Here is a 12056-nt window from a genome sequence, read left to right on the forward strand (position 1 = left end):
GGACAAGGATCCAGACGACCAAACCTGAACCAAAATGGCCTGACATTTTCAACGCCTCTCGGGGTACGTAAGCTATGGTCTTTTAGCAGGCAGTCATTATGGCAGCAGGAAGAATATTAACGTGTGAAAAATACGGGAGACGTCACAATGCGTGCGTGTGTATCGTTACCACTGCCGTTGCCGCCATCGCACCAATAATTATTAAACAGCATGTAGGAGCACTACTTGTCCAACAATCTATACAATAAATTAGCCGCAACTTCCACAATGAAAGGGACTGCAACTGAAGCTTTCTTTGCAGAGGAGCTTCCCACCACCGAACGACCACAGTGGACAAGGATCCAGACGACCAAACCTGAAGCAAAATGGCCTGACATTTTCAACGCCTCTCGGGGTACGTAAGCTATGGTCTTTTAGCAGGCAGTCATTATGGCAGCAGGAAGAATATTAACGTGTGAAAAATACGGGAGACGTCACAATGCGTGCGTGTGTATCGTTACCACTGCCGTTGCCGCCATAGCACCAATAATTATTAAACAGCATGTAGGAGCACTACTTGTCCAACAATCTATACAATAAATTAGCCGCAACTTCCACAATGAAAGGGACTGCAACTGAAGCTTTCTTTGCAGAGGAGCTTCCCACCACAGAACGACCACAGTGGACAAGGATCCAGACGACCAAACCTGAACCAAAATGGCCTGACATTTCCACCGCCTCTCGGGGTACGTAAGCTATGGTCTTTTAGCAGGCAGTCATTATGGCAGCAGGAAGAATATTAACGTATGAAAAATACGGGAGACGTCACAATGCGTGCGTGTGTATCGTTACCACTGCCGTTGCCGCCATCGCACCAATAATTATTAAACAGCATGTAGGAGCACTACTTGTCCAACAATCTATACAATAAATTAGCCGCAACTTCCACAATGAAAGGGACTGCAACTGAAGCTTTCTTTGCAGAGGAGCTTCCCACCACCGAACGACCCCAGTGGACAAGGAGCCAGACGACCGAACCTGAACCAAAATGGCCTGACATTTCCACCGCCTCTCGGGGTACGTAAGCTATGGTCTTTTAGCAGGCAGTCACTATGGTAGCAGGAATAATGTCAACGTATGAAAAGTACGGGACGTCACAATGCGTGCGTGTGTATCGTTACCACTGCCGTTGCCGCCATCGCACCAATAATTATTAAACTGCATGTAGGAGCACTACTTGTCCAACAATCTATACAATAAATTAGCCGCAACTTCCACAATGAAAGGGACTGCAACTGAAGCTTTCTTTGCAGAGGAGCTTCCCACCACCGAACGACCACAGTGGACAAGGATCCAGACGACCAAAACTGAACCAAAATGGCCTGACATTTCCCCCGCCTCTCGGGGTACGTAAGCTATGGTCTTTTAGCAGGCAGTCATTATGGCAGGAGGAAGAATATTAACGTATGAAAAATACGGGAGACGTCACAATGCGTGCGTGTGTATCGTTACCACTGCCGTTGCCGCCATCGCAACAATAATTATTAAACTGCATGTAGGAGCACTACTTGTCCAACAATCTATTCAATAAATTAGCCGCAACTTCCACAATGAAAGGGACTGCAACTGAAGCTTTCTTTGCAGAGGAGCTTCCCACCACCGAACGACACCAGTGGACAAGGAGCCAGACGACCGAACCTGAACCAAAATGGCCTGACATTTCCACCGCCTCTCGGGGTACGTAAGCTATGGTCTTTTAGCAGGCAGTCACTATGGTAGCAGGAATAATGTCAACGTATGAAAAGTACGGGACGTCACAATGCGTGCGTGTGTATTGTTACCACTGCCGTTGCCGCCATCGCACCAATAATTATTAAACTGCATGTAGGAGCACTACTTGTCCAACAATCTATACAATAAATTAGCCGCAACTTCCACAATGAAAGGGACTGCAACTGAAGCTTTCTTTGCAGAGGAGCTTCCCACCACCGAACGACCACAGTGGACAAGGAGCCAGACGACCGAACCTGAACCAAAATGGCCTGACATTTCCACCGCCTCTCGGGGTACGTAAGCTATGGTCTTTTAGCAGGCAGTCACTATGGTAGCAGGAATAATGTCAACGTATGAAAAGTACGGGACGTCACAATGCGTGCGTGTGTATCGTTACCACTGCCGTTGCCGCCATCGCACCAATAATTATTAAACTGCATGTAGGAGCACTACTTGTCCAAATATCTATACAATAAATTAGCCGCAACTTCCACAATGAAAGGGACTGCAACTGAAGCTTTCTTTGCAGAGGAGCTTCCCACCACCGAACGACCACAGTGGACAAGGATCCAGACGACCAAAACTGAACCAAAATGGCCTGACATTTCCCCCGCCTCTCGGGGTACGTAAGCTATGGTCTTTTAGCAGGCAGTCATTATGGCAGCAGGAAGAATATTAACGTATGAAAAATACGGGAGACGTCACAATGCGTGCGTGTGTATCGTTACCACTGCCGTTGCCGCCATCGCAACAATAATTATTAAACTGCATGTAGGAGCCCTACTTGTCCAACAATCTATTCAATAAATTAGCCGCAACTTCCACAATGAAAGGGACTGCAACTGAAGCTTTCTTTGCAGAGGAGCTTCCCACCACCGAACGACCCCAGTGGACAAGGAGCCAGACGACCGAACCTGAACCAAAATGGCCTGACATTTCCACCGCCTCTCGGGGTACGTAAGCTATGGTCTTTTAGCAGGCAGTCACTATGGTAGCAGGAATAATGTCAACGTATGAAAAGTACGGGACGTCACAATGCGTGCGTGTGTATCGTTACCACTGCCGTTGCCGCCATCGCACCAATAATTATTAAACTGCATGTAGGAGCACTACTTGTCCAACAATCTATACAATAAATTAGCCGCAACTTCCACAATGAAAGGGACTGCAACTGAAGCTTTCTTTGCAGAGGAGCTTCCCACCACCGAACGACCACAGTGGACAAGGATCCAGACGACCAAAACTGAACCAAAATGGCCTGACATTTCCCCCGCCTCTCGGGGTACGTAAGCTATGGTCTTTTAGCAGGCAGTCACTATGGTAGCAGGAATAATGTAAACGTATGAAAAGTACGGGAGACGTCAAAATGCGTGCATGTGTATCGTTACCACTGCCGTTGCCGCCATCGCACCAATAATTATTAAACTGCATGTAGGAGCACTACTTGTCCAACAATCTATACAATAAATTAGCCGCAACTTCCACAATGAAAGGGACTGCTACTGAAGCTTTCTTTGCAGAGGAGCTTCCCACCACCGAACGACCACAGTGGACAAGGATCCAGACGACCAAACCTGAACCAAAATGGCCTGACATTTCCACCGCCTCTCGGGGTACGTAAGCTATGGTCTTTTAGCAGGCAGTCATTATGGCAGCAGGAAGAATATTAACGTATGAAAAATACGGGAGACGTCAAAATGCGTGCGTGTGTATCGTTACCACTGCCGTTGCCGCCATCGCACCAATAATTCTTAAACTGCATGTAGGAGCACTACTTGTCCAACAATCTATTCAATAAATTAGCCGCAACTTCCACAATGAAAGGGACTGCAACTGAAGCTTTCTTTGCAGAGGAGCTTCCCACCACCGAACGACCCCAGTGGACAAGGAGCCAGACGACCGAACCTGAACCAAAATGGCCTGACATTTCCACCGCCTCTCGGGGTACGTAAGCTATGGTCTTTTAGCAGGCAGTCACTATGGTAGCAGGAATAATGTAAACGTATGAAAAGTACGGGAGACGTCACAATGCGTGCGTGTGTATCGTTACCACTGCCGTTGCCGCCATCGCACCAATAATTATTAAACAGCATGTAGGAGCACTACTTGTCCAACAATCTATACAATAAATTAGCCGCAACTTCCACAATGAAAGGGACTGCAACTGAAGCTTTCTTTGCAGAGGAGCTTCCCACCACCGAACGACCGCAGTGGACAAGGATCCAGACGACCAAACCTGAACCAAAATGGCCTGACATTTTCACCGCCTCTCGGGGTACGTAAGCTATGGTCTTTTAGCAGGCAGTCATTATGGCAGCAGGAAGAATATTAACGTATGAAAAATACGGGAGACGTCACAATGCGTGCGTGTGTATCGTTACCACTGCCGTTGCCGCCATCGCACCAATAATTTTTAAACTGCATGTAGGAGCACTACTTGTCCAACAATCTATACAATAAATTAGCCGCAACTTCCACAATGAAAGGGACTGCTACTGAAGCTTTCTTTGCAGAGGAGCTTCCCACCACCGAACGACCACAGTGGACAAGGATCCAGACGACCAAACCTGAACCAAAATGGCCTGACATTTTCACCGCCTCTCGGGGTACGTAAGCTATGGTCTTTTAGCAGGCAGTCACTATGGTAGCAGGAATAATGTAAACGTATGAAAAGTACGGGAGACGTCAAAATGCGTGCATGTGTATCGTTACCACTGCCGTTGCCGCCATCGCACCAATAATTATTAAACTGCATGTAGGAGCACTACTTGTCCAACAATCTATACAATAAATTAGCCGCAACTTCCACAATGAAAGGGACTGCAACTGAAGCTTTCTTTGCAGAGGAGCTTCCCACCACCGAACGACCGCAGTGGACAAGGATCCAGACGACCAAACCTGAACCAAAATGGCCTGACATTTTCACCGCCTCTCGGGGTACGTAAGCTATGGTCTTTTAGCAGGCAGTCACTATGGTAGCAGGAATAATGTAAACGTATGAAAAGTACGGGAGACGTCAAAATGCGTGCATGTGTATCGTTACCACTGCCGTTGCCGCCATCGCACCAATAATTATTAAACTGCATGTAGGAGCACTACTTGTCCAACAATCTATACAATAAATTAGCCGCAACTTCCACAATGAAAGGGACTGCTACTGAAGCTTTCTTTGCAGAGGAGCTTCCCACCACCGAACGACCACAGTGGACAAGGATCCAGACGACCAAACCTGAACCAAAATGGCCTGACATTTCCACCGCCTCTCGGGGTACGTAAGCTATGGTCTTTTAGCAGGCAGTCATTATGGCAGCAGGAAGAATATTAACGTATGAAAAATACGGGAGACGTCAAAATGCGTGCGTGTGTATCGTTACCACTGCCGTTGCCGCCATCGCACCAATAATTATTAAACTGCATGTAGGAGCACTAGTTGTCCAACAATCTATTCAATAAATTAGCCGCAACTTCCACAATGAAAGGGACTGCAACTGAAGCTTTCTTTGCAGAGGAGCTTCCCACCACCGAACGACCCCAGTGGACAAGGAGCCAGACGACCGAACCTGAACCAAAATGGCCTGACATTTCCACCGCCTCTCGGGGTACGTAAGCTATGGTCTTTTAGCAGGCAGTCACTATGGTAGCAGGAATAATGTAAACGTATGAAAAGTACGGGAGACGTCACAATGCGTGCGTGTGTATCGTTACCACTGCCGTTGCCGCCATCGCACCAATAATTATTAAACAGCATGTAGGAGCACTACTTGTCCAACAATCTATACAATAAATTAGCCGCAACTTCCACAATGAAAGGGACTGCAACTGAAGCTTTCTTTGCAGAGGAGCTTCCCACCACCGAACGACCACAGTGGACAAGGATCCAGACGACCAAACCTGAACCAAAATGGCCTGACATTTCCACCGCCTCTCGGGGTACGTAAGCTATGGTCTTTTAGCAGGCAGTCATTATGGCAGCAGGAAGAATATTAACGTATGAAAAATACGGGAGACGTCAAAATGCGTGCGTGTGTATCGTTACCACTGCCGTTGCCGCCATCGCACCAATAATTATTAAACTGCATGTAGGAGCACTACTTGTCCAACAATCTATTCAATAAATTAGCCGCAACTTCCACAATGAAAGGGACTGCAACTGAAGCTTTCTTTGCAGAGGAGCTTCCCACCACCGAACGACCCCAGTGGACAAGGAGCCAGACGACCGAACCTGAACCAAAATGGCCTGACATTTCCACCGCCTCTCGGGGTACGTAAGCTATGGTCTTTTAGCAGGCAGTCATTATGGCAGCAGGAAGAATATTAACGTATGAAAAATATGGGAGACGTCACAATGCGTGCGTGTGTATCGTTACCACTGCCGTTGCCGCCATCGCACCAATAATTATTAAACTGCATGTAGGAGCACTACTTGTCCAACAATCTATACAATAAATTAGCCGCAACTTCCACAATGAAAGGGACTGCAACTGAAGCTTTCTTTGCAGAGGAGCTTCCCACCACCGAACGACCACAGTGGACAAGGAGTCAGACGACCAAACCTGAACCAAAATGGCCTGATATTTCCCCCGCCTCGCGGGGTACGTAAGCTATGGTCTTTTAGCAGGCAGTCATTATGGCAGCAGGAAGAATATTAACGTATGAAAAATACGGGAGACGTCACAATGCGTGCGTGTGTATCGTTACCACTGCCGTTGCCGCCATCGCACCAATAATTATTAAACTGCATGTAGGAGCACTACTTGTCCAACAATCTATACAATAAATTAGCCGCAACTTCCCCAAAGAAAGGGACTGCAACTGAAGCTTTCTTTGCAGAGGAGCTTCCCACCACCGAACGACCACAGTGGACAAGGATCCAGACGACCAAAACTGAACGAAAATGGCCTGACATTTCCCCCGCCTCTCGGGGTACGTAAGCTATGGTCTTTTAGCAGGCAGTCATTATGGCAGGAGGAAGAATATTAACGTATGAAAAATACGGGAGACGTCACAATGCGTGCGTGTGTATCGTTACCACTGCCGTTGCCGCCATCGCACCAATAATTATTAAACTGCATGTAGGAGCACTACTTGTCCAACAATCTATACAATAAATTAGCCGCAACTTCCAATATGAAAGGGACTGCAACTGAAGCTTTCTTTGCAGAGGAGCTTCCCACCACCGAACGACCACAGTGGACAAGGATCCAGACGACCAAACCTGAAGCAAAATGGCCTGACATTTTCAACGCCTCTCGGGGTACGTAAGCTATGGTCTTTTAGCAGGCAGTCATTATGGCAGCAGGAAGAATATTAACGTATGAAAAATACGGGAGACGTCACAATGCGTGCGTGTGTATCGTTACCACTGCCGTTGCCGCCATCGCACCAATAATTATTAAACTGCATGTAGGAGCACTACTTGTCCAACAATCTATACAATAAATTAGCCGCAACTTCCACAAAGAAAGGGACTGCAACTGAAGCTTTCTTTGCAGAGGAGCTTCCCACCACCGAACGACCACAGTGGACAAGGATCCAGACGACCAAAACTGAACCAAAATGGCCTGACATTTCCCCCGCCTCTCGGGGTACGTAAGCTATGGTCTTTTAGCAGGCAGTCACTATGGTAGCAGGAATAATGTAAACGTATGAAAAGTACGGGAGACGTCAACATGCGTGCATGTGTATCGTTACCACTGCCGTTGCCGCCATCGCACCAATAATTATTAAACTGCATGTAGGAGCACTACTTGTCCAACAATCTATACAATAAATTAGCCGCAACTTCCACAATGAAAGGGACTGCTACTGAAGCTTTCTTTGCAGAGGAGCTTCCCACCACCGAACGACCACAGTGGACAAGGATCCAGACGACCAAACCTGAACCAAAATGGCCTGACATTTCCACCGCCTCTCGGGGTACGTAAGCTATGGTCTTTTAGCAGGCAGTCATTATGGCAGCAGGAAGAATATTAACGTATGAAAAATACGGGAGACGTCAAAATGCGTGCGTGTGTATCGTTACCACTGCCGTTGCCGCCATCGCACCAATAATTATTAAACTGCATGTAGGAGCACTACTTGTCCAACAATCTATTCAATAAATTAGCCGCAACTTCCACAATGAAAGGGACTGCAACTGAAGCTTTCTTTGCAGAGGAGCTTCCCACCACCGAACGACCCCAGTGGACAAGGAGCCAGACGACCGAACCTGAACCAAAATGGCCTGACATTTCCACCGCCTCTCGGGGTACGTAAGCTATGGTCTTTTAGCAGGCAGTCACTATGGTAGCAGGAATAATGTAAACGTATGAAAAGTACGGGAGACGTCACAATGCGTGCGTGTGTATCGTTACCACTGCCGTTGCCGCCATCGCACCAATAATTATTAAACAGCATGTAGGAGCACTACTTGTCCAACAATCTATACAATAAATTAGCCGCAACTTCCACAATGAAAGGGACTGCAACTGAAGCTTTCTTTGCAGAGGAGCTTCCCACCACCGAACGACCGCAGTGGACAAGGATCCAGACGACCAAACCTGAACCAAAATGGCCTGACATTTTCACCGCCTCTCGGGGTACGTAAGCTATGGTCTTTTAGCAGGCAGTCATTATGGCAGCAGGAAGAATATTAACGTATGAAAAATACGGGAGACGTCACAATGCGTGCGTGTGTATCGTTACCACTGCCGTTGCCGCCATCGCACCAATAATTTTTAAACTGCATGTAGGAGCACTACTTGTCCAACAATCTATACAATAAATTAGCCGCAACTTCCACAATGAAAGGGACTGCTACTGAAGCTTTCTTTGCAGAGGAGCTTCCCACCACCGAACGACCACAGTGGACAAGGATCCAGACGACCAAACCTGAACCAAAATGGCCTGACATTTTCACCGCCTCTCGGGGTACGTAAGCTATGGTCTTTTAGCAGGCAGTCACTATGGTAGCAGGAATAATGTAAACGTATGAAAAGTACGGGAGACGTCAAAATGCGTGCATGTGTATCGTTACCACTGCCGTTGCCGCCATCGCACCAATAATTATTAAACTGCATGTAGGAGCACTACTTGTCCAACAATCTATACAATAAATTAGCCGCAACTTCCACAATGAAAGGGACTGCAACTGAAGCTTTCTTTGCAGAGGAGCTTCCCACCACCGAACGACCGCAGTGGACAAGGATCCAGACGACCAAACCTGAACCAAAATGGCCTGACATTTTCACCGCCTCTCGGGGTACGTAAGCTATGGTCTTTTAGCAGGCAGTCACTATGGTAGCAGGAATAATGTAAACGTATGAAAAGTACGGGAGACGTCAAAATGCGTGCATGTGTATCGTTACCACTGCCGTTGCCGCCATCGCACCAATAATTATTAAACTGCATGTAGGAGCACTACTTGTCCAACAATCTATACAATAAATTAGCCGCAACTTCCACAATGAAAGGGACTGCTACTGAAGCTTTCTTTGCAGAGGAGCTTCCCACCACCGAACGACCACAGTGGACAAGGATCCAGACGACCAAACCTGAACCAAAATGGCCTGACATTTCCACCGCCTCTCGGGGTACGTAAGCTATGGTCTTTTAGCAGGCAGTCATTATGGCAGCAGGAAGAATATTAACGTATGAAAAATACGGGAGACGTCAAAATGCGTGCGTGTGTATCGTTACCACTGCCGTTGCCGCCATCGCACCAATAATTATTAAACTGCATGTAGGAGCACTAGTTGTCCAACAATCTATTCAATAAATTAGCCGCAACTTCCACAATGAAAGGGACTGCAACTGAAGCTTTCTTTGCAGAGGAGCTTCCCACCACCGAACGACCCCAGTGGACAAGGAGCCAGACGACCGAACCTGAACCAAAATGGCCTGACATTTCCACCGCCTCTCGGGGTACGTAAGCTATGGTCTTTTAGCAGGCAGTCACTATGGTAGCAGGAATAATGTAAACGTATGAAAAGTACGGGAGACGTCACAATGCGTGCGTGTGTATCGTTACCACTGCCGTTGCCGCCATCGCACCAATAATTATTAAACAGCATGTAGGAGCACTACTTGTCCAACAATCTATACAATAAATTAGCCGCAACTTCCACAATGAAAGGGACTGCAACTGAAGCTTTCTTTGCAGAGGAGCTTCCCACCACCGAACGACCGCAGTGGACAAGGATCCAGACGACCAAACCTGAACCAAAATGGCCTGACATTTTCACCGCCTCTCGGGGTACGTAAGCTATGGTCTTTTAGCAGGCAGTCACTATGGTAGCAGGAATAATGTAAACGTATGAAAAGTACGGGAGACGTCAAAATGCGTGCATGTGTATCGTTACCACTGCCGTTGCCGCCATCGCACCAATAATTATTAAACTGCATGTAGGAGCACTACTTGTCCAACAATCTATACAATAAATTAGCCGCAACTTCCACAATGAAAGGGACTGCTACTGAAGCTTTCTTTGCAGAGGAGCTTCCCACCACCGAACGACCACAGTGGACAAGGATCCAGACGACCAAAACTGAACCAAAATGGCCTGACATTTCCCCCGCCTCTCGGGGTACGTAAGCTATGGTCTTTTAGCAAGCAGTCATTATGGCAGCAGGAAGAATATTAACGTATGAAAAATACGGGAGACGTCAAAATGCGTGCGTGTGTATCGTTAACACTGCCGTTGCCGCCATCGCACCAATAATTATTAAACTGCATGTAGGAGCACTACTTGTCCAACAATCTATTCAATAAATTAGCCGCAACTTCCACAATGAAAGGGACTGCAACTGAAGCTTTCTTTGCAGAGGAGCTTCCCACCACCGAACGACCCCAGTGGACAAGGAGCCAGACGACCGAACCTGAACCAAAATGGCCTGACATTTCCACCGCCTCTCGGGGTACGTAAGCTATGGTCTTTTAGCAGGCAGTCACTATGGTAGCAGGAATAATGTAAACGTATGAAAAGTACGGGAGACGTCACAATGCGTGCGTGTGTATCGTTACCACTGCCGTTGCCGCCATCGCACCAATAATTATTAAACAGCATGTAGGAGCACTACTTGTCCAACAATCTATACAATAAATTAGCCGCAACTTCCACAATGAAAGGGACTGCAACTGAAGCTTTCTTTGCAGAGGAGCTTCCCACCACCGAACGACCGCAGTGGACAAGGATCCAGACGACCAAACCTGAACCAAAATGGCCTGACATTTTCACCGCCTCTCGGGGTACGTAAGCTATGGTCTTTTAGCAGGCAGTCATTATGGCAGCAGGAAGAATATTAACGTATGAAAAATACGGGAGACGTCACAATGCGTGCGTGTGTATCGTTACCACTGCCGTTGCCGCCATCGCACCAATAATTATTAAACTGCATGTAGGAGCACTACTTGTCCAACAATCTATACAATAAATTAGCCGCAACTTCCACAATGAAAGGGACTGCTACTGAAGCTTTCTTTGCAGAGGAGCTTCCCACCACCGAACGACCACAGTGGACAAGGATCCAGACGACCAAACCTGAACCAAAATGGCCTGACATTTCCACCGCCTCTCGGGGTACGTAAGCTATGGTCTTTTAGCAGGCAGTCATTATGGCAGCAGGAAGAATATTAACGTATGAAAAATACGGGAGACGTCACAATGCGTGCGTGTGTATCGTTACCACTGCCGTTGCCGCCATCGCACCAATAATTATTAAACTGCATGTAGGAGCACTACTTGTCCAACAATCTATTCAATAAATTAGCCGCAACTTCCACAATGAAAGGGACTGCAACTGAAGCTTTCTTTGCAGAGGAGCTTCCCACCACCGAACGACCCCAGTGGACAAGGAGCCAGACGACCGAACCTGAACCAAAATGGCCTGACATTTCCACCGCCTCTCGGAGTACGTAAGCTATGGTCTTTTAGCAGGCAGTCACTATGGTAGCAGGAATAATGTAAACGTATGAAAAGTACGGGAGACGTCACAATGCGTGCGTGTGTATCGTTACCACTGCCGTTGCCGCCATCGCACCAATAATTATTAAACAGCATGTAGGAGCACTACTTGTCCAACAATCTATACAATAAATTAGCCGCAACTTCCACAATGAAAGGGACTGCAACTGAAGCTTTCTTTGCAGAGGAGCTTCCCACCACCGAACGACCACAGTGGACAAGGATCCAGACGACCAAACCTGAACCAAAATGGCCTGACATTTCCCCCGCCTCTCGGGGTACGTAAGCTATTGTCTTTTAGCAGGCAGTCATTATGGCAGCAGGAAGAATATAACGTATGAAAAATACGGGAGACGTCACAAT

At 47.3% G+C, this 12056-nt stretch overlaps 4 long non-coding RNA genes across 4 annotated transcripts; all 4 read left to right on the plus strand.

The window, feature by feature from the left end:
- The first annotated feature begins 3602 nt into the window (after window positions 1-3602).
- LOC144157802 (uncharacterized) lies at window positions 3603-4358 on the plus strand. Its single transcript, XR_013319866.1, has 3 exons — window positions 3603-3696; window positions 3935-4027; window positions 4266-4358. It is a non-coding gene; the product is annotated as an uncharacterized LOC144157802 (long non-coding RNA).
- Window positions 4359-7905: 3547 nt separating this feature from the next.
- Window positions 7906-8655, plus strand: LOC144157803 (uncharacterized). The gene is made up of 3 exons (XR_013319867.1): window positions 7906-7999; window positions 8238-8330; window positions 8569-8655. It is a non-coding gene; the product is annotated as an uncharacterized LOC144157803 (long non-coding RNA).
- Window positions 8656-9560: 905 nt separating this feature from the next.
- LOC144157804 (uncharacterized) lies at window positions 9561-10310 on the plus strand. Its single transcript, XR_013319868.1, has 3 exons — window positions 9561-9654; window positions 9893-9985; window positions 10224-10310. It is a non-coding gene; the product is annotated as an uncharacterized LOC144157804 (long non-coding RNA).
- Window positions 10311-10553: 243 nt separating this feature from the next.
- Window positions 10554-11276, plus strand: LOC144157805 (uncharacterized). The gene is made up of 3 exons (XR_013319869.1): window positions 10554-10647; window positions 10886-10978; window positions 11217-11276. It is a non-coding gene; the product is annotated as an uncharacterized LOC144157805 (long non-coding RNA).
- Window positions 11277-12056: the final 780 nt, after the last annotated feature.

The sequence above is a fragment of the Haemaphysalis longicornis genome, unplaced genomic scaffold, assembly GCF_048455015.1.
Source record: "Haemaphysalis longicornis isolate Haplotype H1 unplaced genomic scaffold, Haemaphysalis longicornis Haplotype H1 scaffold_10, whole genome shotgun sequence".
Classification (NCBI taxonomy): Eukaryota; Metazoa; Arthropoda; class Arachnida; order Ixodida; family Ixodidae; genus Haemaphysalis; species Haemaphysalis longicornis.